General features: G+C 50.9%; 1 long non-coding RNA gene across 1 annotated transcript in view; it reads left to right on the top strand.

The window, feature by feature from the left end:
- Nucleotides 1–1,083: 1,083 nt before the first annotated feature.
- The window catches only part of LOC114228577 (uncharacterized), a 33,056-nt gene continuing 11,606 nt past the window's right edge, over nt 1,084–22,533 (top strand). The window contains exons 1-2 of the long non-coding RNA XR_008556506.1: nt 1,084–1,121; nt 1,400–1,545. This is a non-coding gene — a long non-coding RNA (uncharacterized LOC114228577). The remainder of the gene's footprint in view (nt 1,122–1,399; nt 1,546–22,533) is intronic.

The raw sequence follows: 22,533 nt of genomic DNA, 5'->3' as shown, positions 1-22,533 counted from the left end.
CATTCTGTGGGCCCTAAGAGAGAGCTTAGCCAGAAAAACTCATCTAAGGTTAGTAGAAGTTAGGCAGGTGTAGGAAGAGGGTATAGAGGAGTAAAGTTTTATTTTAAAGACCTGGTTATTGATTGGATGGATGTGTTAGGGGTGGTGAGAGTAGTGGAAGAGTCTGAGGTGGCTGGAACTGCTGAATAGATGAAGGTATCTTTCACAGTTACTGACATCAGAGAAGGCACACATTTGCCAAGGCTAAATTTAGGGGTGTACATGTTGAGTGTCAGGTGTTTATGGGACCATAAGACAAAGATGTGCAGAGGGTTGCTGGATACTCAAGACTGTCATCAAGGAGAGAGACTGAGCTGAAGATGTGGATCTGGGAGTCATCAGTGGATGGCAGCATAGCATAGTGGTTAAGGTCCAAGATGATCACGAATCTAGGCTCCAACACTTACTGCATTTGTTACTTTGTGTAGCATACTTAAGCTCTCTTAAGAACCTAAAGTGCCTCAGTTTTATTTATTTGTTCTTTTTTTCTTTTCAAGTGCCTATTTTATCATCTAATACATAAGGATAATGACAATCATTTGCAAGAATCACATCTGCAGTGAACACTTAGTATAAAACAATGCTCCATTTTTTAAACGTTATCTTTGAAATTCTAACCATTGAGCAACACCGACCAGGGCCATTTTTTAGTCTTTAAATAACTATTCAAGTGTCAGTTATCCCCTAGGCAAAAAGAGAATGAATTCCTCTGTGTGTGCTTGCATATGCATACAAGATACATTGAGTTTTTTCAACATGTGTATGTATTCTCATTAAAAACAGGTGTAAATAAATGCATACAAATTGTATTCTTTGATGTGTATGCTAAAAGAAATAACACCAGTCAGTCACATAGAGATTTATGCATCCTATAAATCCTTCTACCCATCACCTCCTCCTGCCTGGACACACCCTCCTCTCCCCCGTCACCACAGGGATGGGGTTTATGACCTGTTTCCCAATCACTCCACTGTTACATCATCTCTAGTGCCTTGGAAACTCTTATTTTGTCATCAGGTGTCCCAGTAAGCATCTAAAGCCTGGGGGAGGGCCCCCTCAGTGGTGCCACTGTCCAGCTAGAGGTAGGAAATGGGGTGTTAGTTTCAGGGGTCTCAATCAGGGTTAGTGATTTATTTCACATGAAAAGAAAAAAAAATTCTAACCCACTTGTAACACCAAGAAGCTGATCACCATTAAGCCCCTGAACAGTTGTTCTCTAGTCACCCTAGACCAAAGGGGGGGAAATTTGGGGCCCTGTTTATCTCATTTGTACTATCCCTGTAAGGAAAGCTCCAATCCTTCAGAAAGTCCTGCTTTTTCTCAAGAATCACTTGCCACATCCAGTCACTACTCCCTACAGGTTGGCTGCTGGAAGACTCCGCTTCTCTAGAATTTCAAGAGGACTTCTGCTCCGAGTGGTCTAACTTCTATCTTCTCCACGGGCCAACACTTCGAGACAAGTGATCCAGAGAGAGAAAGAGAAAGAAGATCTCCTGAAAAGGCCAGGTGAGAGTTAGTATCTCTATACCTTATGTGAATGTACTCTTTATTGCTAACCAAAAGTGCGGCTTTCGAAGTGAACAATTGTATTCCTCAGATGCCCTGCCTCCAATCTCAGATTTCTCATTTGAAACTCTGTGTGGAAAATTTTATTTTTCTGGTTGTAGAAACAGGATCTTTAGACTTTCTATGGTGCTCAGGAACTAACTGAGTTTGTTAATCCTCACCTGAGGATATTTTCCATTGATTTTTAGAGAGTGGAAGGGAGGGGGAGAGACAGAGAGAGAAACATTGATGTGAGAGAGACACATCAATTGGTTGCCTCCCACACGCACCCCAACCGGGGCCGGGGATCAAGCCTGTAATCGAGGTACATGCCCTTGACCAGAATTGAACCCACAACCCTTCAGTCCACAGGCCGACGCTCTATTCATTGAGCCAAACCAGCTAGGGCAGGAACTAAATGAGTTTGAATCAGTGTCCGAGATCATTCCTTGGCACAGTGCCACAAAATTCACCAACATCTCTAAAAATAGATTAATAATAATAATTTCAGTAAATAAACGTGTGGTAGGCAAACATCTAAAGATATTCCCACAAATTCCCTTCCCCTGGTTATTCAACCAAGTACATATCTAGGCACTACTGTTGAAAGTACTTTGCAGCTGTAATTCAGTTGACTTTAAAACCGATGATCTTGGATTATCTGAGTGGGCCCAATGCAATAACATGAGCCCTTAAAAGCAGAAGAGGGAGGCCAGAAAAGTCAGTCAAAGAGATGCAGCAGAAGGGAAAGGCAGAGAGATTCAGAGTGTCACAGGGGGACTTGACCCACTGTTGCTGGAGAAAGCCACATAGTAAGCGTGAGAAGGGATGCAGGCAGCCCCTCGGATAAAAAAACCGGCCCTCAGCTGACATCTGGCAAGGAACCATATCTACTAACAACCTGAATGAGCCTGGAAGTAGGTTCTTTCTCAGAGCCTCCAGGAAGGCTTGATTTTGGCCTTGTAAGACTCTAAGTAGAGCACCCAGCCAACCCCCGCTTGGACTTCTGACACAAAAACTGTGAGATGGGAACTTAATATTGTTTGAAGCCATGAAGTATGTGATAAATTGGTCAGGCAGTGATGTAAAATTACTTTGATATGGAAACCTACATTTTCCATATTGAGGTCATTGAAAAACCTCACTGAAATATTGTGTGTTCACCATCCAAAGTCAAGTCTCCTTCCATCACCATATATTTGACAGTCTTTACTACCCACCACCCATAGTTCCCTCTGGTAACCACCATACTATTATCTGTATCAATGAGTTTCTGTTTGTTCGTTGCTTTCAGTTTTATATCCCACATATGAGTGAAATTATATGGTTCTTGACTTTTTCCATCTGACTTAGCTTGTTTAACATGATATTTTCAAGATCCGTTCTTCTTGGCCACTGTGAGTAGTGCTGCAGTGAACATAGGGATACATATATCTTTGCAGATAAATACCTTCAAAAATTTTAAATAGATTCCCAGAAGACAGATCGCTGGGTCATACAGTAACTCTAGTCTTAATTTTTTTACAACCCTCCATACTGTTTCCCATAGTGGCTGTACCAGTTTACATTATATGTCTATAGGAGAAGTATCTGTTCAGGCTCTCTGCCCATTTTTTAAAAATTGGATTGTTTGCTTTTGCCTTTTTGTTTTGTTGATGGTTTCTTTTGCTCTGCAGAAGCTTTTTAGTTTGGTATAGTCCCATTCATTTATTTTTGCTTTTATTTCCCTTGCCTTTGAGGTCAAATTAATAAAATCCTCTCTAAGACCGAGGTCCATAATCTTGGTACCTACATTTTCTTCTATTTTTTGTTTGTTTGTTTCAGTCCTTATATTTAGGTATTTTAATAATGATAACTTTTTTCCTCACCCATAACCACCTTGTTCATCATCCTCTAACCAGACTCAAATTCTCTCCATTTATTAGCATCTACTAGAGTGCTCAAAATAATTTTATCATTTTCATTTTCTAAGTTTTTCAGATTTTCCATTAAGGTTTCTCAATATGTTATTTGAAGAGATTTTCCGACGTATTCTCTTGCCTCTCTCAGGTAAACAATAATATCAATTAAAATTAATGATGGGATATGTCACCCAGTAAGTAACACAGTATTTATTACTAGTAGTTTTCATAGTATTCTATATATATAAAAAGCCAGCAACTGGAACGCCATAACGACCGGAATGACCAGTTGCTATGACACCCACTGCTGCTAGTGAACCAGCCTGATCGGGGGTGGGGCTGGAGGCCAACCTCCCACGCCCCGCCCCTGATCAGCCTCTCCCACCCTGAGGGAGGGCAGGGTGGCTGGCCAACCCCCCCACAGCCCTCCCCTCAGGCCGGCCCCACCCCCAATTGGCCAGCCCTGCCCCTGATCGCCCCCCCCAACCCCAATAGAGGGTGGGGCTGGCTGACCAACCTCCTGCAGCCCTACTGCCTGGCTGGCCCTACCCTTGATGGCCCCCCCCCAACTCTGATCAGGGGCAGGGCCAGCCAGTCAACCACCCATGGCCCCTCCCCTAGGCTGCTGGCCTCCAATAGCCCCCCCACCCCAATCAGGGGCGGGCCTGCCAGCCAATCGCCCGTGGCCGCTCCCCCCAGCCAGCCCAGCCCTGATGAGGCCGGCCAGCTGGCCAACTTCCTGCTGTCTTCTCCCCACAGGCCTGGCCCCTATCCGCCCAGTAGTTATACTGTCTTCCAAACAATCCTTTTTTTTTTTTGGTCTGTTTTTTGGGGGTGTTTATCTTATGTTCTAAATCAGTGGTTGGCAAACTGCGGCTCACGAGCCACATGCGGCTCTTTGGCCGCTTGAGTGTGGCTCTTCCACAAAATACCACGTGCGGGTGCGCATGTACAGTGCGATTGAAACTTCATGGCCCATCAGCAGAAGTCGGTTTTCGACTCTCAAAAGAAATTTCAATCATTGTACTGTTGATATTTGGCTCTGTTGACTAATGAGTTTGCCGACCACTGTTCTAAATAATTACATTTATAGTTAGAAGAACTATAAATAATTATATAAAAGTGCTGAATGTAAAACTATAAAGAGAGCATCATCTCAGTGGTGTAAATTATACATATACCCACAGCCACACATAAAGACAGAAAAAAAAGATTAAAAGAAATATGTTTACTTAGGTGTCATTTATTTTTCTCTTTTCATAGTTTGATGACTCTTTAAATATTCTATTTCATAAGCATATACAATCTTTTAGACATTTTGTGACACTCCAAATAGTCTACTTTCATAACAACCCTAAAATCACTCAACCAAAATAAAATATTTTACAAACACGAATTCTAGCAAGACAAAGATATCAAGTGTAATAAGCAGAAACTACTTTTAAGTATCTTTTTCCTGAGCCAGAATTAGACTTTAGTCCATTCAGGAAATTTTAAATCAGCCTCCTTCATGTTCCCTCTGGTAAAATTTATGTGTTATTGCTGTTAATTTTTCAAACAGCTTGATGAATAGGAAACCGGCCAAGCATTCCAATCTGCCTATTAACCCCACCCCAGTGGTTGTCCTTCCTCTGTGGTACAGTTTTCTCAGCAAAGTCGATATTATCACTTGAAACATGATGGAAAGTTCACAGGCTTTAGAGCAAGCTTACCATGATTTAAACCAATGTTCTGTCACTTACTAGCTCTGTAACCTTAGTTCTGTCACTATGCTTTGTTGAGCTTTGTTTTTATCCTCTGTACAAAGGGGTTAATAGTTATTATTATAATGTTGACATTTTCAAGACATAGTGATTGGAAATAAAATCCTTGTCATTACTTTTTTTTTGTTGTCATTGTTTAATAAAAATTACTTTCTGTAATGAACTCCTAGATCAATTCTTGTTGAAAGAAACCGGAATTAAATTTTTGATCTTCCCATATGTAATGCCTTCAATTCAATGATGAATTACCAGAGTCAGCAGTTATCTGACATTTCAATGCAGTGCACAACATGGTACAAATTCCTTGTTTGTTGGCCTGACGTGGAGGGAAAGCAGACCCACTGGAGTGCACTTTGTAATTTAGCGAAGCTGTTTGATAGAGGCTTTTTTCTTTATTCGGGGAGAATTTGCCATTTTTAACATTTAGATTTATTTGCTCTCAAAACCTCTTTTGGGTCACTGTATTATATATAATTTTTTATTAATCTTCATCCGAAGATATTTTTCTATTGATTTTTAGACAGAGTGGAAGGGAGGGAGAGAGAGACACAGAGAGAAACATCAATGTGAGAGACACATCGATTAGTTGCCTCCCTCACACACCCCGACCAGGGCTGGGGCTCGAGCCTGCAACCAAGGTATATGCCCTTGACCAGAATCGAACCTGGAACCCTTCAGTCCTCAGGCGACACTCTATCCACTGAGCCAAACCGGCTAGGGCCACTGTGTGAATATTAATGACTATATGCACATTCAGATACATTATTTTTTTATTTTTAAAAATATATTTTATTGATTTTTTACAGAGAGGAAGGGAGAGGGATAGAGAGCTAGAAACATTGATGAGAGAGAAACATGATCAGCTGCCTCCTGCACACCCCCCACTGGGGATATGCCAGCAACCAAGGTACATGCCCTTGACCGGAATTGAACCTGGGACCTTTCAGTCCACAGGCTGATGCTCTATCCACTGAGCCAAACCGGTTAGGGCCAGATACATTATTTGTGTGACTTAAGGCAGGCTGTATTGCCTCCCTTTGTTTTCTGTTTCCTGGTCTTTGAAATGAAAGGATTAGATCAGGTAGGTAGCTGTTTGCCAAAATTCTGTAGATGGCACTAGATGTTAAGAAAAAAATTAGAGAGATGTTAGATTCAATGACGTCAGGACTTCTGCTTTTAACAATGCCAATTGTTCCTTTTCTGTTTCTGCTCCAGCCCATAAAATAAGAACTTATCCCAACAGGCCTGCCCTCTCCAGAGAGTATGGGAGCAGCTTTGACCCTAAGCTCCTGTAACTGGACAGATGAGAGGGGCTTATCATTTTCTCAGGCTAAGGACACAGCATCCACCTCGTAATTCTTCTCGATTGTTCTTTAACAAAAGGGAAGGATCGTATTGCAACAAAACATTCATATTTCATGGGGTAATAAGCCTCTTGTTAATATTTATAACAAGAGGTGACTGGGAGTTTGAAGCATTTATAAAGTAAACATGAGATTTTATGAGATGTCGTAGAGGAAGCTATAAAGGAATCCAGCTCCTGCTTCCTGTTTTAGTGTCCCTTTACATGCTGGACAAACCTAGGAAGTAACATCTGGCTCCTGTAGAAAAGGGTGGGTGGTCTGACTAATAAGGATGACACCTCCTCTGGGGGAGAGAGCAGCATCTACTTAGTCGAAAACAACTGCCAGGGCTTGGGTCGGGGCAATTAGATGGATGGTGCTTTCCTCCCTCTGTGTTCAGCAATTTGCAATGTGCTTTCATCGACTGTGTCCTCTCCAGCATCACTGAACCAGGGAAGTAGCAATCATAAAGGCTGCCGTTCACTGAGCACCTGCTCTGCACTAGGCACATCATTCCAGCCACAGATATTTATTGAGATCACCTGCATGCTCAGCAGTGTTCTAGGAGCTGGGGGTACACCAGTGAACTAAGCAGATTCAAGTGCCCACCCTTGTTGTGTTTAACTCTAGCTGTAGAGAGAGCGATGAATATAAATAAATAAAATACTACAATCCAGTAGGAGCAATATAGTCTATTGGAAGAACAGAGCAGGGAAGTGGGATTGGCAGTGCTGATCGGTTTGTATACAGTTTTAAATGCCTCACTGAGAGGGTGACATTTGAGCAGATCTTAAATATGATGTGGGATCAAAGCACAAGGGTATCTGGAGGACTAGTGGGAACAGGCAGCACAAACATGTGAGGTGGGCGTGTGCCTGGAGTCTTTGCCAGAACATGCAAACAATCCTGTGCTAAGTATAGGGAATAGTGACTTAGTAGGGGAGATAGTTAAATATGCAAGCAATTACAACCAAATGGTAAATATTATCTCTGATATAGGGAATGACAATTAACAGGATCATGGAAAGCTGGCCATTGGAAGTACCATGTGAGTTGAGATCTGAAGCATGACTAGGGTTTTGTCAGATGTGTATGTGGGAGGGTGATGGTAATGGGGAAGTTTCAAGAAGGATGGAACAGCATGTGTGATGTCCTGGGAGTCCAAGATAACACAGACAGTTATTTTAAATCCTTTTCTACAGGAGTCAGATGTTACTTCCTAGGTTTGCCTGGAAAATTTGAGGCACACTCAGAGGGTTAAAGCCATAACATACCATTGCAAATATGAAGGCTAATTTATCCAACCAATCCCTTACTCATGGTCTTTGTTTCCCATTTTCCACTGTTAAAAAAAAAGCTTGGGTAAATATCTTTGATCATAAATCACTTTATGCATCTTCGGTTATTTCTTTAACATATTTAGAAGGAAAACTGTTAATATATCTAAAACCTCTATAATGGTGGGGTAGGCATAAAAATCAAGTAACATTTATTCTGGAAAGAAACAGTTAAAATGTGCAAGAATTAGGGAAATTTGAATATTGACTGGATGTGTGATATTAAGGAGATATTTTTTGTATAAAATCCAAAGCATAGCTTTTAAAAAAAACAGTACAAGTAACCTAACTGTCCGTCAACAGATGGATCAATAAAATCGGAACATACATATGACAAATAACATTCAGCTTTAAAAAAAACACACACACAATGAAAGGTAAAAAACTTATAATGAACAGGCTCTGTGCTAATCAGACATACACAACATTCCCGGAAATGGTGGATCTTATTAGCCTCATTTACAGAGAGCAATCAGATTCAGAGAGGTCAAGGGTCTTGCCGACAGCCTCTTCTTCCTCTGTTATAGTGTTCTCTCTTGTTCTTCCAAGCATCAACCCCTTCACCTGGATGCTGAGTTCCCACCACCACATATCCATATCTAGGAATCTATCTATAATAATAAAAGCATAATATGCTAAATAGACCAGACAGCCAAACGACCTTCCGGACGTCCTTCCAGAAAAAGGCGTGGCAGTGGGGGCCGAGTCAGAGGTGGTTAGAGGTGATCAGGCGGGCAGGTGAACAGTTAGGGGTGCTCAGGCAGGCAGGCAGAGTGGATAGGGGTGATCAAGCAGGCAGGTGAGTGGTTAGGAGTGACCAGGCAGGCAAGCAAATGGTTATTGGTGATAATACAGGCAGGCAGAGTGGTTAGGGCTGATCAGGCAGGCAGGCAGGCAAGTGGCTTGGGGCGATCAATCAGGCAGGCAAGTGGATAGGGGCAATCAGGCAGGCAGGTGAGTGGCTAGGGGCGATCAGGCAGGCAGAGTTGTTAGGGAGGATCAATCACGAAGAAGAGTGGTTAGGGGCAATCAGGCAGGCAGGCTAGTGGTTAGGGATGGTCAGGCAGGCACACAGGCAGAGTGGTTACGGGCGATCAGGCAGGCAGAGTGGTTAGGGGGGATCAATCATGCAGGCGAGCTGTTAGGTGCCATCAGGCAGACAGGTGAGCAGTTAGGGGCGATCAAGCTGGCAGGCAGAATTAGGGGCGATCAGGCAGGCAGGCAAGCAGTTAGGGGTGATCAAGTGGTTAAGGGCAATCAGGCAGAGGTGGTTAGGGGTGTTCAGAGAGGCAGACAGAGTGGTTGGTGGCGATCAGATGGGTGGGAGAGCAGATAGGGGTGATTAAGTGGCAGTTAGGGGCGATTAGGCAGGTAGGCAGAGGTGGTTAGGGGCCATCAGGCAGATAGGTGAGCAGTTAGGGATGATCAGGCAGGTAGGCGAGCAGTTAGGGGCGATCAGGCAGGCAGGCAGAGTGGTTAGGGATGATCAGGCTGGCAGGTGAGTGGTTAGGGATGATGAGGCAGGCAGGCAAACAGAGTGGTTAGGGGTGATCAGGCAGGCTGGTGAGTGGTTATTGGTGATCATAAAGGCAGGCAGAGTGGTTAGGGGCGATCAGGCAGACAGGCAGAGTGGTTGTGGCTGTCAAGCAGGCAGGTGAGTGGTTAGGAGCAACCAGGCAGGCAGGCAGTGGTGGTTAGGGGTGATCAGGCAGGCAGGCAGGCAGAGTGGTTAGGGGAGATCAGGCAGGCAGGCAGAGTGGTTAGGGGAGATCAGCAGGCAGGCAGAGTGGTTAGGGGAGGTCAGGTAGGCTGGCAGAGTGGTTGGGGCAATTAAGCAGGCAAGCAAGTGGTTAGGGGCGACCAGGCAGGCAGGCAGGCAGGCAGGCAAGCAGTTAGGGGTGATCAGGCAGGCAGGCAGGCAAGCTGTTAGGAGAAATCAGGCAGATAGGTGAGCAGTTAGGGATGATAAGGCAAGCAGGTGAGCAGTTAGGGACGATCAGGTTGGCAGGCAAAGTTAGGGGTGATCAGGCAGGCAGGTGAGTGGTTAGGGATGATGAGGCAGGCAGGCAAACAGAGTGGTTAGGGGTGATCAGGCTGGTGAGTGGTTAGTGGCAATCAGACAGGCAGGCAGAGTGGTTAGAGACAATAAATCAGGCATGCAGAGTGGTTAGGGGTGATCAGGCAGGTGTGTGGTTATGGGTGATCAGACAGGCACAGAGGCTGTTTGGGGCGATCAGCCATGCAGAGCAGTTAGGGGCGATCAGGCAGGCAGTCAGAGTGATGAGGGGTGATCAATCAGGCAGGCAAGTGAGTGGTTAGGGAAGATCAGGCAGGCAGGCAGAGTGGTTAGGGACAATTAATCAGACAGGCAGAGTGGTTAGGGGTGATCAGGCAGGCAAGTCGTGTGGTTAGGGGTGATGAGACAGGGATGCAGAATGGTTAGGGGCTATCAATCAGGCATGTGAGTGGTTAGGAGCAATCAGGCAGGCAGGTGAGTGGTTAGGGGCTATCAGGCAGGCTGGCGAGTGGTTAGGGGTGATGAGGCAAGCAGACAGAGTGGTTAGGGGTGATCAGGCAGGCAGGCAGAGTGGTTAGGGGTGATCAATCAGGCATGTGAGTGGTTAAGGGAAATTGGGCACGCAAGCAGAGTGGTTAGGGATAATCAGGAAGGCAGTCAAGCAGAGTGGTTAGGGGTGGTCAGGTAGGCAGACAGAGTGGTTAGGGGCGATGAGGAAGATGGGCAAGCAGTTAGGGGCAGTCAGGCAGGCAGGTGAGTGGTTAGGCGCAATCAGGCAGGCAGAGGTGGTTAGGGGCGATCAGGCATACAGGCAGAGGTGGTTAGGGGTGATCAGGCAGGAATGTAGAATGGTTACTGGCATTCAGGCAGGCAGGAAGAGTGGTTAGGGTTGATCAATCAGGCAGGCAAGATGTTAGGGGCAATCAAGCAGTCAGGCAGAGTGGTTAGGGGCGATCAGGCAGGCTGGCAAGTGGTTATGGCCCATTGGGCAGGCAGGCAAAGTGGTTAGGAGCAATCAGGCAGGCAGAGTTGTTGGGGCTATCATCCAAGTAGGCAGAGGCAGTTAGATGCGATCAGGCAGGCATGCAGAGTGGTTAGGGCTGATCAGTCAAGCAGGCAAGTGGCTTGGGGTGATCAATCAGGCAGGCAAGTGGATAGGGGCAATCAGGCAGGCAGGTGAGTGGCTAGGGGCGATCAGGCAGGCAGAGTTGTTAGGGAGGATCAATCACGAAGAAGAGTGGTTAGGGGCAATCAGGCAGGCAGGCTAGTGGTTAGGGATGATCAGGCAGGCACACAGGCAGAGTGGTTACGGGCGATCAGGCAGGCAGAGTGGTTGGGGGGGGGGTCAATCATGCAGGCGAGCTGTTAGGTGCCATCAGGCAGACAGGTGAGCAGTTAGGGGTGATCAGGCTGGCAGGCAGAATTAGGGGCGATCAGGCAGGCAGGCAAGCAGTTAGGGGTGATCAAGTGGTTAAGGGCAATCAGGCAGAGGTGGTTAGGGGTGTTCAGAGAGGCAGACAGAGTGGTTGGTGGCGATCAGATGGGTGGGCAAGCAGTTAGGGGTGATCAAGCGGCAGGCAAAGTAGTTAGGGGTGATCAGGAAGACAGGCAGAGTGTTTGTGGCTATCAAGCAGGCAGGTGAGTGCTTAGGAGCTACCGGGCAGGCAAGCAGCGGCAGTTAGGGGCGATTAGGCAGGCAGGCAGAGGTGGTTAGGGGCCATCAGGCAGGCAGGTGAGTGGTTAGGAATGATGAGGCAGGCAGGCAAACAGAGTGGTTAGGGGCAATCAGGCAGGCTGGTGAGTGGTTATTGGTGATCATACAGGCAGGCAGAGTGGTTAGGGGTGATCAGGCAGACAGGCAGAGTGGTTGTGGCTATCAAGCAGGCAGGCGAGTGGTTAGGAGCAACCAGGCAGGCAGGCAGTGATGGTTAGGGTTGATCAGGCAGGCAGAGTGGTTAGGGGAGATTAGACAGGCAGGCATAGTGGTTGGTGCAATCAAGCAGGCAGGTGAGTGGTTAGGGGTGACCAGGCAGGCAGGCAAGCAGTTAGGGGTGATCAGGCAGGCAGGTGATCTGTTAGGGGCAATCAGGCAGATAGGTGAGCAGTTAGGGATGATAAGGCAGGCAGGTGAGCAGTTAGGGGTGATCAGGCAGGCAGTTGAGCTATTAGGGACGATCAGGCTGGCAGGCAGAGTGGTTAGGGGCAATCAGGCAGGCAGGCAGGCGAGTGGTTAGGGATGATGTGGTAGGCAGGCAAACAGAGTGGTTAGGGGTGATCAGGCAGGCTGGTGAGTGGTTAGCGGCGATCAGACAGGCATGCAGAGTGGTTAGAGACAATAAATCAGGCAGGCAGAGTGGTTAGGGTTGATCAGGCAGGCTGGCTAGTGGTTAGGGGTGATCAGGCAGGCAGACAGAGTGGTTAGGGTGGATGTAGCAGACAGGCGAGCAGGTAGGGGTGATCAAGCAGGCTGGTGAGTGGTTAGGGATGATAGGCAGGCAGGCAGAGTGGTTAGGGGTGATCAGGCAGACAGGCAAGTGGTTAGGGGTGATGAGGCAGGCAGGCAGAGTGGTTAGGGTGATCTATCAGGCAGGCGAGTTGTTTCAGGCAGGCAGGCAGGTGAGTGGTTAGAGGCGATCAGACAGGCAGGAAGAGTGGTTAGGGGCAATCAATCATGCAGGCAGAGTGGTTAGGGGTGATCAGGCAGGCTGGCTAGTGGTTAGGGGAGATCAGGCAGGCAGGCAGTCAGAGTGGGTAGGGGCGATCAGGCAGGCAAGTCGTGTGGTTAGGGGTGATGAGGCAGGCAGACGAGTGGTTAGGGGCAGTCAATCAGGCAGGCAAGTGGTTAGGGGTAATCAGGAAGGCAGGCGAGTGTTTATAGATGATGAGACAGGCAGGAAGGCAGAGTGGTTAGGGGCGATCTGGCAGGCATGCAGAGTGGTTAGGCGTGATCAGGCAGGCAGAGGTGATTAGGGGCGATCAGGCATACAGGCAGAGGCAGTTAGGGGTGATCAGTCAGGCAGGCAAGATATTAGGGGCAATCAGGCAGTCAGGCAGAGTGGTTAGGGGCAATCAGGCAGGCAGAGTTGTTGGGGCTATCAGCAAGTAGGCAGAGGCAGTTAGATGTGATCAGGCAGGCAGGCGAATGGTTAGTGCTGATTAGGCAGGCAGGTAGGGTGGTTAGGGGAATCAGGCAGGCAGAGTGGTTAGCGGTGATTAGACAGGCAGGCAGGTGAATGCTTAGGGGCAATCAGGCCGGCAGGCAGATTGGTTAGGGCTGATCAGGCTGCAGGTGAGTGGCTTGGGGTGATCAATCAGGCAGGCTGAGTTGTTAGGGAGGATCAATCATGCAGGAGAGTGGTTAGGGGAAATCAGGCAGGCGGGCTAGTGGTTAGGGATGATCAGGCAGGGACACAGGCAGAGTGGTTAGGGGCAATTAGGCAGGCAGGCTGAGGCAGTTAGGGGCAATCAGGAAGGCAGGCAGAGCAGTTAGGGGAGATCAGACAGGCAGCAGAGTGGTTGGTGGCAATCAGATGGGTGGGCGAGCAGTTAGGGGCAAACAGGCAGGCAGGTGAGTGGTTAGGGGTGATCAGGCAGGCAGATGGAGTGATTAGGGGTGATCAGGCAGGCAGGCAGAGTGGTAAGAGGTGATCAAGCAGGTAGGCAGAGTGGTTAGGGACAATCAGGCAGGCAAGCAGGTAGTTAGGGGCGATCAGGCAAGCAGTCAGAGTGGTTAGGCATGATTAGGCAGGCAGGCAGAGTGGTTAGGGGCGATCAGGCAGGCAAGTCGTGTGGTTAGGGGTGATGAGGCAGGCAGACGAGTGGTTAGGGGCAGTCAATCAGGCAGGCAAGTGGTTAGGGGTAATCAGGAAGGCAGGCGAGTGTTTATAGATGATGAGACAGGCAGGAAGGTAGAGTGGTTAGGGGCGATCAAGCAGGCTGGCGAGTGGTTAGGGGAGATCAATCAGGCATGTGAGTGGTTAGGGGCAATCAGGCAGGCAGGCGAGTGGTTAAGGATGATCAGGCAGGAAGGCAGGCAAGGTGGTCAGGGGCGATCAGGCAGGTTGGCTTTGCTTAGGGGTGATCAGGCAGGTAGGCAGAGTGGTTAGGGGCGATCTGGCAGGAATGCAGAGTGGTTAGGCGTGATCAGGCAGGCAGAGGTGATTAGGGGCGATCAGGCATACAGGCAGAGGCAGTTAGGGGTGATCAGTCAGGCAGGCAAGATATTAGGGGCAATCAAGCAGTCAGGCAGAGTGGTTAGGGGCAATCAGGCAGGCAGAGTTGTTGGGGCTATCAGCAAGTAGGCAGAGGCAGTTAGATGTGATCAGGCAGGCAGGCGAATGGTTAGTGCTGATTAGGCAGGCAGGTAGGGTGGTTAGGGGAATCAGGCAGGCAGAGTGGTTAGCGGTGATTAGACAGGCAGGCAGGTGAATGCTTAGGGGCAATCAGGCCGGCAGGCAGATTGGTTAGGGCTGATCAGGCTGCAGGTGAGTGGCTTGGGGTGATCAATCAGGCAGGCTGAGTTGTTAGGGAGGATCAATCATGCAGGAGAGTGGTTAGGGGAAATCAGGCAGGCGGGCTAGTGGTTAGGGATGATCAGGCAGGCACACAGGCAGAGTGGTTAGGGGCAATTAGGCAGGCAGGCTGAGGCAGTTAGGGGCAATCAGGAAGGCAGGTAGAGCAGTTAGGGGAGATCAGACAGGCAGCAGAGTGGTTGGTGGCAATCAGATGGGTGGGCGAGCAGTTAGGGGCAAGCAGGCAGGCAGGTGAGTGGTTAGGGGTGATCAGGCAGGCAGATGGAGTGATTAGGGGTGATCAGGCAGGCAGGCAGAGTGGTAAGAGGTGATCAAGCAGGTAGGCAGAGTGGTTAGGGACAATCAGGCAGGCAAGCAGGTAGTTAGGGGCGATCAGGCAAGCAGTCAGAGTGGTTAGGCATGATTAGGCAGGCAGGCAGAGTGGTTAGGGGCGATCAATCAGGCATGTGAGTGGTTAGGGGAAATCAGGCATGCAGCAGAGTGGTTAGCGATGATCAGGCAGTCAAGCAGAGTGCTTAGGGGTGGCCAGGCAGGCAGACAGAGTGGTTAGCAGCAATGAGGCAGACAGGCGAGCAGTTAGGGGCAGTCAGGCGGGCTGGTGAGTGGTTAGGGGCGATCAAAAAGGCTGATGAGTGGTTATGGGCGATCAGGCATGCAGGCAGAGTGGTTTGGTGTGATCAATCAGGCAGGCAAATATTTAGGGGCAATCAAGAAGGCAGGCGAGTTATTAGGGATGATCAGGAAGGCAGGCAGGCAGAGTGGTTAGGGGCGATCAGGCAGGGTTGTGAGTGGTTAGGAGTGATCAGGCAAGCAGGCAGAGGGGTTAGCAATGATCAGGCAGTCAAGCAGAATGGTTAGGGGCAGTCAGGCATGCACACAGAGGTGGTTATGGGTGATCAGGCAGGAAGGTAGAGTGGTTAATGGCAGTCAGGCAGGCAGAGTGGTTAGGGGGGATCAATCAGGCAGGTGAGTGGTTAGGGTCAATCAGGCAGGCTGGCAAGTGGTTAGGGGTGATCAGGCAGGCAGGCAAAGTCATTAGGGGTGATCAGGAACACAGAGGCAATTAGAGGCAATCAGGAAGGCAGGCAAGTTGTTAGGGGTGATCATGCAGGCAAGCAGAGTGGTTAGGGCGATCAGACAGGCTGGTGAGTGGTTATGCGCAACCAGGCAGGAAGGCAGAGTGGTTAAGGGCAATCAGGCAGGCAGGCAGGCTAGTGGTTAGGGATGATCAGGCAGGCAGACAGAGTTGTTAGGGGTGATCAGGTAGGCTGGCGAGTGGTTAGGGGTGATTAGGCAGGAAGGCAGAGTGGTTAGGGGCAATCAGGCAGGCAGACAGAGTGGTTAGAGGGGATGAAGCAGACAGGCGAGCAGTTAGGGGCGATCAGGCAGGCTGGTGAGTGGTTAGGGCCTATCAAACAGGCTGGTGAGTGATTAGGAGCGATCAGGTAGTCAGGCAGAGTTTTTTGGGATGATCAATCAAGCAGGCAAATGTTTAGGGGAAATCAAGCAGGCAGGTGAGTGGTAAGGGATCATCAGGAAGGCAGGCAGGCAGAGTGGTTAGGGGCCATCAGGCAGGCAGGCAGAGTGGTTAGGGGCAATCAATCAGGCATGTGAGTGGTGAGGGGAAATCAAACAGGCAGGCAAGTGGTTAGGGACCATCAGACAGCCAGGCAGGTAGAGTGGTTAGGGGGATCAGGCAGTCAGGCAGAGTGGTTAGGGGCAATCAGGCAGGCTGGCAGAGTGGTTGGGGTGATCAATCAGGCAGGCGAGTTGTTTCAGGCAGGCAGGCAGGTGAGTGGTTAGAGGCGATCAGACAGGCAGGAAAAGTGGTTAGGGGCAATCAATCATGCAGGCAGAGTGGTTAGAGGTGATCAGGCAGGCTGGCTAGCGGTTAGGGGCGATCAGGCAGGCAAGTGGTTAGGGATTATCAGGAAGGCAGGCAGGCAGACTGGTTAGGGGCAATGAGGCAGGCTGGAAAGTGGTTAGGGGCGATCAGGCAAGCAGGCAGATTGGTTAGGGACGTTTGGGCAGGCAGGCAGAGATGTCAGGGGAATCAGGCAGGCAGGCGAGTGATTAGGGATGATCAGCAGGCTGGCAGAGTGGTTAGGGGCGATCAGGCAGACTGGGTTGTGGTTAGGGGCGATCAGGCAGGCAGGCAAGAGGTTAGGGATGATCAGGCAGGCAGGCAGTATGGGTAGGGGCAATCTGGCAGGCAGGCAGAGTGGTTAGTGGCAATCAGACAGTCAGGCAGAGTTGTTAGGGGGTTCAGGCAGGCAGGCAAGTGGTTAGTGATGATAAAGCATGCAGGCTGGCAGGCAGAGTGGTTAGGGGCGATCAAGCAGGCTAGCTAGTGGTTAGGGATGATCAGGCAGGCAGGCAGAGTGGTTAGGGGCAATCAGGCAGGCAGGCAGGCAGTGTGGTTAAGGGCAATCAGGCAGGCTTACTGAGTGGATAGGGGTGATCAGGCAGGCAGGCAGAATGGTTAGTTTCGATCATGCAGGCAGGCAGGCAGTGTTGTTAGGGGGGGATCAGGCAGGCAGGCGAGTGTTTAGCAATGATCAGGTGGACAGGCCAGCAGGCAAGTGGTTAGGGACGATCAGGCAGGCAGGTAGAGTGGTTAGGCTAATCAGGCAGGCAGGCAAAGTGGTTAGGGGTGATCACGCAGACAGACAGGGTGGTTAGGGCCGATCATGCAGGATGGCGAGGGGTTGGGGTGATCAGGCAGGCAGGCAGAGTGGTTTGGGATCATCAGGCAGGCAGGCAGGTAGAGTGGTTAGGGTAGTGGTTGGCAAGCTCATTAGTCAACAGAGCCAAATATCAACAGTACAATGATTGAAATTTCTTTTGAGAGCTGAAAACTGACATCTGTGCATGGGCCACGAAGTTTCAATTGCACCGTACATGCACGCCCGCACATGGTTTTTTGTGGAAGAGCCACACTCAAGAGGCCAAAGAGCCACATGTGGCTCGCGAGCAGCAGTTTGCCAACCACTGGGTTAGGGCAATCAGGCAGGCAGGTAGAGTGGTTAGGGGCAATCAGGAGGCTGGCAGAGGGATTATGGGGTGATCCGGTATACAGGCAGAGGTGTTTAGGGGTGGTCAGGCACGAAGGTAGAGTGATTAGTGGCAAAAAAGGCAGGCAGGCAGAGTGGTTAGGCGGGATCAATCAGGCAGGCGAGTGGTTAGGGGCAATCAGGCAGGCTGGCAATGGTTAGGGGTGATCAGGCAGGCAGGCAAAGTGCTTAGGGACAATCAGGCAGACAGAGTTGATTAGAGGCAATCAGGAAGGCAGGCGAGTGGTTAGTGGTGATCATTCAGGCAGGTAGAGTGGTTACAGGCAATCCGTCAGGCTGGTGAGTGGTTAGGAGTGACCAGGGAGGAAGGCATAGTGGTTAAGGGCAATCAGGCTGGCAGGCAAATGGTTAGGGATGATAGGCAGGCAGGCTGGTAGGTTGGTTAGGAGCATCAGGCAGGTAAGCAGAGTGGTTAGGGGCTTTCAGTAAGGCTGGCAAGTGGTTAGGGGCAACCAGGCAGGAAGGCAGAGTGGTTAGGGGTGATCAGGCAGGCAGGCAGAGTGGTTAAGGGCTATCAGTCAGGCTGGCGAGTGGTTAGGGGTGATCAGGCAGGCAGGCAGTGTGGTGAGGGCAATCAGGTAGGAAGGCAGAGTGGTTAAGGGTGATCAGGCAGGCAAACAAGTGGTTAGGGGTAATCAGGCAGGCAGGCAGAGTGGTTAGGGGCGATCAGGCAGGCAGGCAGAGTGTCTTGGGGCGGTCAGGCAGGCAGGCAGTGTGGTTAAGGGTGATCAGGTAGGCAGTCGAGTGGTTAGGGATGATCTGGCAGGCAGGCAGAGTGGTTAGTGGTGATGAGGCAGGCAGGTAGAGTGGTTAGCGGCGATCAGACAGGCTGGTGAGTTGTTAGGGGCGATCAGGCAGGCATGCAGATTGGTTAAGGGGAATCAGGCAGGCAGGTGAGCAGTTACGGAAGATCAGGCAAGCTGGTGAGTGGTTAGGGATCATAAGACAGGCTGGCAGATTGGTTAGGTGCAATCAATAAGGCAGGCAAGTGTTTAGGGATGATCAGGTAGGCAGACAGGCAGGCAGTATGGTTAGGGGCGATCAGGCAGGCTGGCGAGTTGTTAGGGGTTATTAGGCAGGCAGGCAGAGTGTTTAGGGGTGATCAGGCAGGCAGGCAAAGTGGTTGGGGCTATGAGGCAGGCAGGCAGAGGCGGTTAGATGTTTTCAGGCAGGCAGATAGGGTGGTTTGGGGCATCAGGCCAGCAGGTAGAAGTGATTAGAGGCGATCAGGCAGGCAGAAGATTCATTAGGGGTGATCAGGCAGGCAGGTAGTATGGTTAGGGGTGATCATGCATGCAGGCAAGTGGTTAGGGGTTATCAGGCAGGCAGACGACCAGCTAGGAATGATCAGGCAGGCAGGTGAATGGTTAGGGGCAATCAGTCAGGCAGGCAGAGTGGTTAGGGCTGATCAGGCAGGCAGGCAGTGTGGTTAGGGGCGATCAGGCAGGTTGGGAGTGGTTAGGGATGATCATGCAGGCAGGCAGTGAGGTTAGGGGCAATCAGGCAGGCAAAGTGGTTAGGGTCAATCAGTCAGGCAGATATTTTGGGGCTATCAGGCAGGCAGGCAGAGCGGTTAGGGGGGATCAGGCAGGCACGTAAAATGGTTAGGGACAATCAGGCAGACAGAGGCTATTAGATGTGATCAGGAAGCCAGGCTAGTGGTTAGGGGCAATCTGCCAGGCAGGCAGAGTGATTATGTTTGATCAGGCAGGCTATTGAGTGGTTAGGGGCGACCAGGCAGGAATGCAGAGTGGTTAAGGACAATCAGGCAGGCCGGCAAGTGGTTAGGGATGATAGGCAGGCAGGCAGAATGGTTAGAGTTGATCAGGTAGGAAGGCAGAGTTTTAGGGGTGATCAGGCAGGCATGCAGAGTGGTTAGAGGTGATCAGGCAGGCAGGCAGAGTGGGTAGGGGTGATCAGTCAGGCAGGCTAGTGGTTAGGAGTAATCAGGCTGCAGGTGAGTGGTTAGGGATTATCTGGCAGGCAGGTAGAGTGGTTAGTGGCGATCAGGCTGGCAGGCAAAGAGGTTAGGGGTGATCAATCAGGCAGGCATCGTGGTTAGGGGCAATCAGACAGGCAAGGGAATGGTAAAGGCAGATCTGACAGGCAGTCAGACAGGCAAGGGAATGGTAAAGGCAGATCTGACAGGCAGGCAGGCAGGCAGGCAGGCAGGTAGTCAGTGTGGTTAGGGGCAATCAGGCAGGCTGGCGAGTGGTTAGGGGTGATTAGGCAGGCAGGCAGAGTGGTTAGGGCTGATCAGGCAGGCAAGCAGAGTGGTTAGGGCTGATCAGGCAGGCAAGCAGAGTGGTTAGGGCCAATCAGGCACGCAGGCAGGCAGAGTGGTGAGGGCCAATCAGGCACGCAAGAAGGCAGAGTGGTTAGGAGTGGTCAGGCATGCAGGCGATCGGTTAGGGGTGATCACGTAGGCAGGTGAGCTGTTGGGGGTGATCAGGCATGCAGGTGAGCAGTTAGAGGCAATCAGGCAGGCAGAGTGGTTAGGGACAATCAGGCAGTTAGGCAGAGTGGTTAGGTTTGATCAGGTAGGCTGGTGAGTTGTTAGGGGCATTCAGGTAGGCTGGCGAATGGTTAGGGGCGATCAGGCAGGCAGGCAAGCAATTAGGGGCAATCAGGTAGACAGGTGATCAGGCAGGCAGGTGAGCATTTAGGGTCGATTAGGCAGGCAGGGTGAGGGGTTAGGAGCCAGCGGTCCCGGATTGTAAGAGGAATGTCCGACTGCTGGTTTAGGCCAGATCTCACAGGGATCCCTGAGGGATCAGGCCTAAACTGGCAGTTGGACATGCCCCGAGTGGTCCCTGATTACAAGAGGCTGAGGACCCCTCCCTCCGTGTGTGATTTCGTGCACCGGGCCTCTTTTATATATACAACTAGTGGCCCAGTGCATGAAATTCATGCACATTAAAAGGGAAAAAAGAAAAAAGAAAAAAAAGGGGGGATTAATTAGAGGAAATAATTTAATATTGCTATTTGCCCTTTCTCTATAATAGAAGTGTCAGAGATGAAAGAAAATTAGTAAAATGTATATGAAAACCTTTCTCCAGTCAGAGTCTGGGGCACACCACGGGACACAGAGTCAAGTTCCTTCCCACCCACATGTGCCTCAAAATCACATGAGACCCAGACCCGGCCGCCCCCCCAGCCCCGCATTGGGCTAGATCCAGACCCAGCCAGTCCCACTCTTGTCAAGCCCCACCGGGCAGGGGGTGTAGCCTCAGGTCCCCTCGCCCAGTGCCAGGACAGGTGGTGTGGCCTGAGGTCCCCCAGCCCAGACCGGGGTGGGGGTGTGCCTTCACGTGCCCCGTCAAGCCCCGCCAGGTGGGGGACATGGCCTGAGTTCCCCCGTCAAGCCCCACCAGGCAGGGGGGGCGCAGCCTCAGGTACCCCAGCCCAGCACCGGGAGGGGGGCACAGCCTCAGCTCCCCCATCAAGCCCCACCAGCAGGGGAGCGCAGGATCAGGTCCCCCGTTAAGCTCCACTGGGTGGGGCCGCGGCCTGAGTTCCCCCGACCCAGCACTGGGGGTGCACCTTGAGGTCCCCCATCAAGCCCTGCTGGGTGGGGGGCACGGCATGAGGTCCCCTGTCAAGCCCAGCCAGGCAGGGGGGGCACAGCCTCAGGTCCCCTGGCCCGGTGCTGGGGCAGGGAGTACGGTCTGAGGTCCCCCGGCCTGGTGCTGGGGTGGGGGTTCAGCCTGAGGTCCCCTGTCAAACCCTGCCAGGTGGGGGGAGCAGCCTGAGGTCCCCTAGCCCAGCACCAGGATGGGAAGTGCACCTTGAGGTCCCACATCAAGCCCCATTGGGCGGGGGGAGGATGGCCTCAGGTCCCCTGGCCTGGCGCTGGGGCGGGGGTCGATGCCTGAGGTCCCCCGGACTGGTGCCAGGGCAGGGGGCTAGGCCTGAGGTCCCCTGTCAAGCCCTGCTGGGTGGGGGGCGTGGCCTGAGGTCCCCTGGCCTAGTGCCAAGGCAGGAGGCTCGGCCTGAGGTCCCCCAGCCTGATGCCAGGGGATGGGGCACAGCCTGAGGTCCCCTGTCAAGCCCCATGGGGGCAGGGGAGGGTGTAGCCTCAGGTCCCTGCTGATTGCTCGTTAAGGCTCCTTATGGGAACTTGGCCTCAGCTGTGGGTGCAGCCATCTTTGTGATGGAGTGATGGTCAATTTGCATATTCCCTCTTTATTATATAGGATAACCCTGTGGTCGGCAAACTGTGGCTTGCGAGCCACATGTGGCTCTTTCGCCCTTGAGTGTGGCTCTTCCACAAAATACCACAGTCTGGGCGAGTCTATTTTAAAGAAGTGGCATTAGAAGAAGTTTAAGTTTAAAAAATTTAGCTCTCAAAAGAAATTTCCGTCGTTGTACTGTTGATATTTGGCTCTGTTGACTAATGAGTTTGCCAACCACTGGGATAGGGGCTTAATCACAAGGCACAGCAACAGCCTGTAATTATTGGAATCGAGAGTCTAGGCCAGTGGTCGGCAAACTCATTAGTCAACAGAGCGGCAAACCGCCGCTCTGGTTGACCAATCGCTATGATGCACACTGACCAGCAGGGGCACACGCTCAACACAGGAGCTGCCCGCTGGTGGTCAGTGCTCTCCCACAGTGGGAGAACCGCTCAGCTGACCCACCCGTCTTGGTGGCCATCTAGCTGGACGGCAGCCACTCACTCCCGCAATAGTCCTACAGGTCCAATCTCCAGAGAACTGGTCTGGCACCTACAGATTAGTGCCGCTGGCAAGATCCCGACAACGCTGCCAGCCTCCTGGAAGTCGGCCTTGGGCATCACAGCTGCTTCACCTCCCTAGACGCTCCGCAAGGAAAAAATGATATAAAAGCTGCTGCCAGGTGGCTCCTGACAGCTGGCGCGAATGTCAGCGGGATGAATCTGGATCCTGGGCTGGCAAGGGCATCCCGCAGCCTGCCCTGAGGGCCTATCAAGTCCCAGCCCCTCCCCCACCCGCCTTGGAACG

Source organism: Eptesicus fuscus, chromosome 1 (genome assembly GCF_027574615.1).
Source record: "Eptesicus fuscus isolate TK198812 chromosome 1, DD_ASM_mEF_20220401, whole genome shotgun sequence".
Lineage (NCBI taxonomy): Eukaryota > Metazoa > Chordata > Mammalia > Chiroptera > Vespertilionidae > Eptesicus > Eptesicus fuscus.
This window is presented reverse-complemented; position numbering and strand designations above follow the sequence as displayed.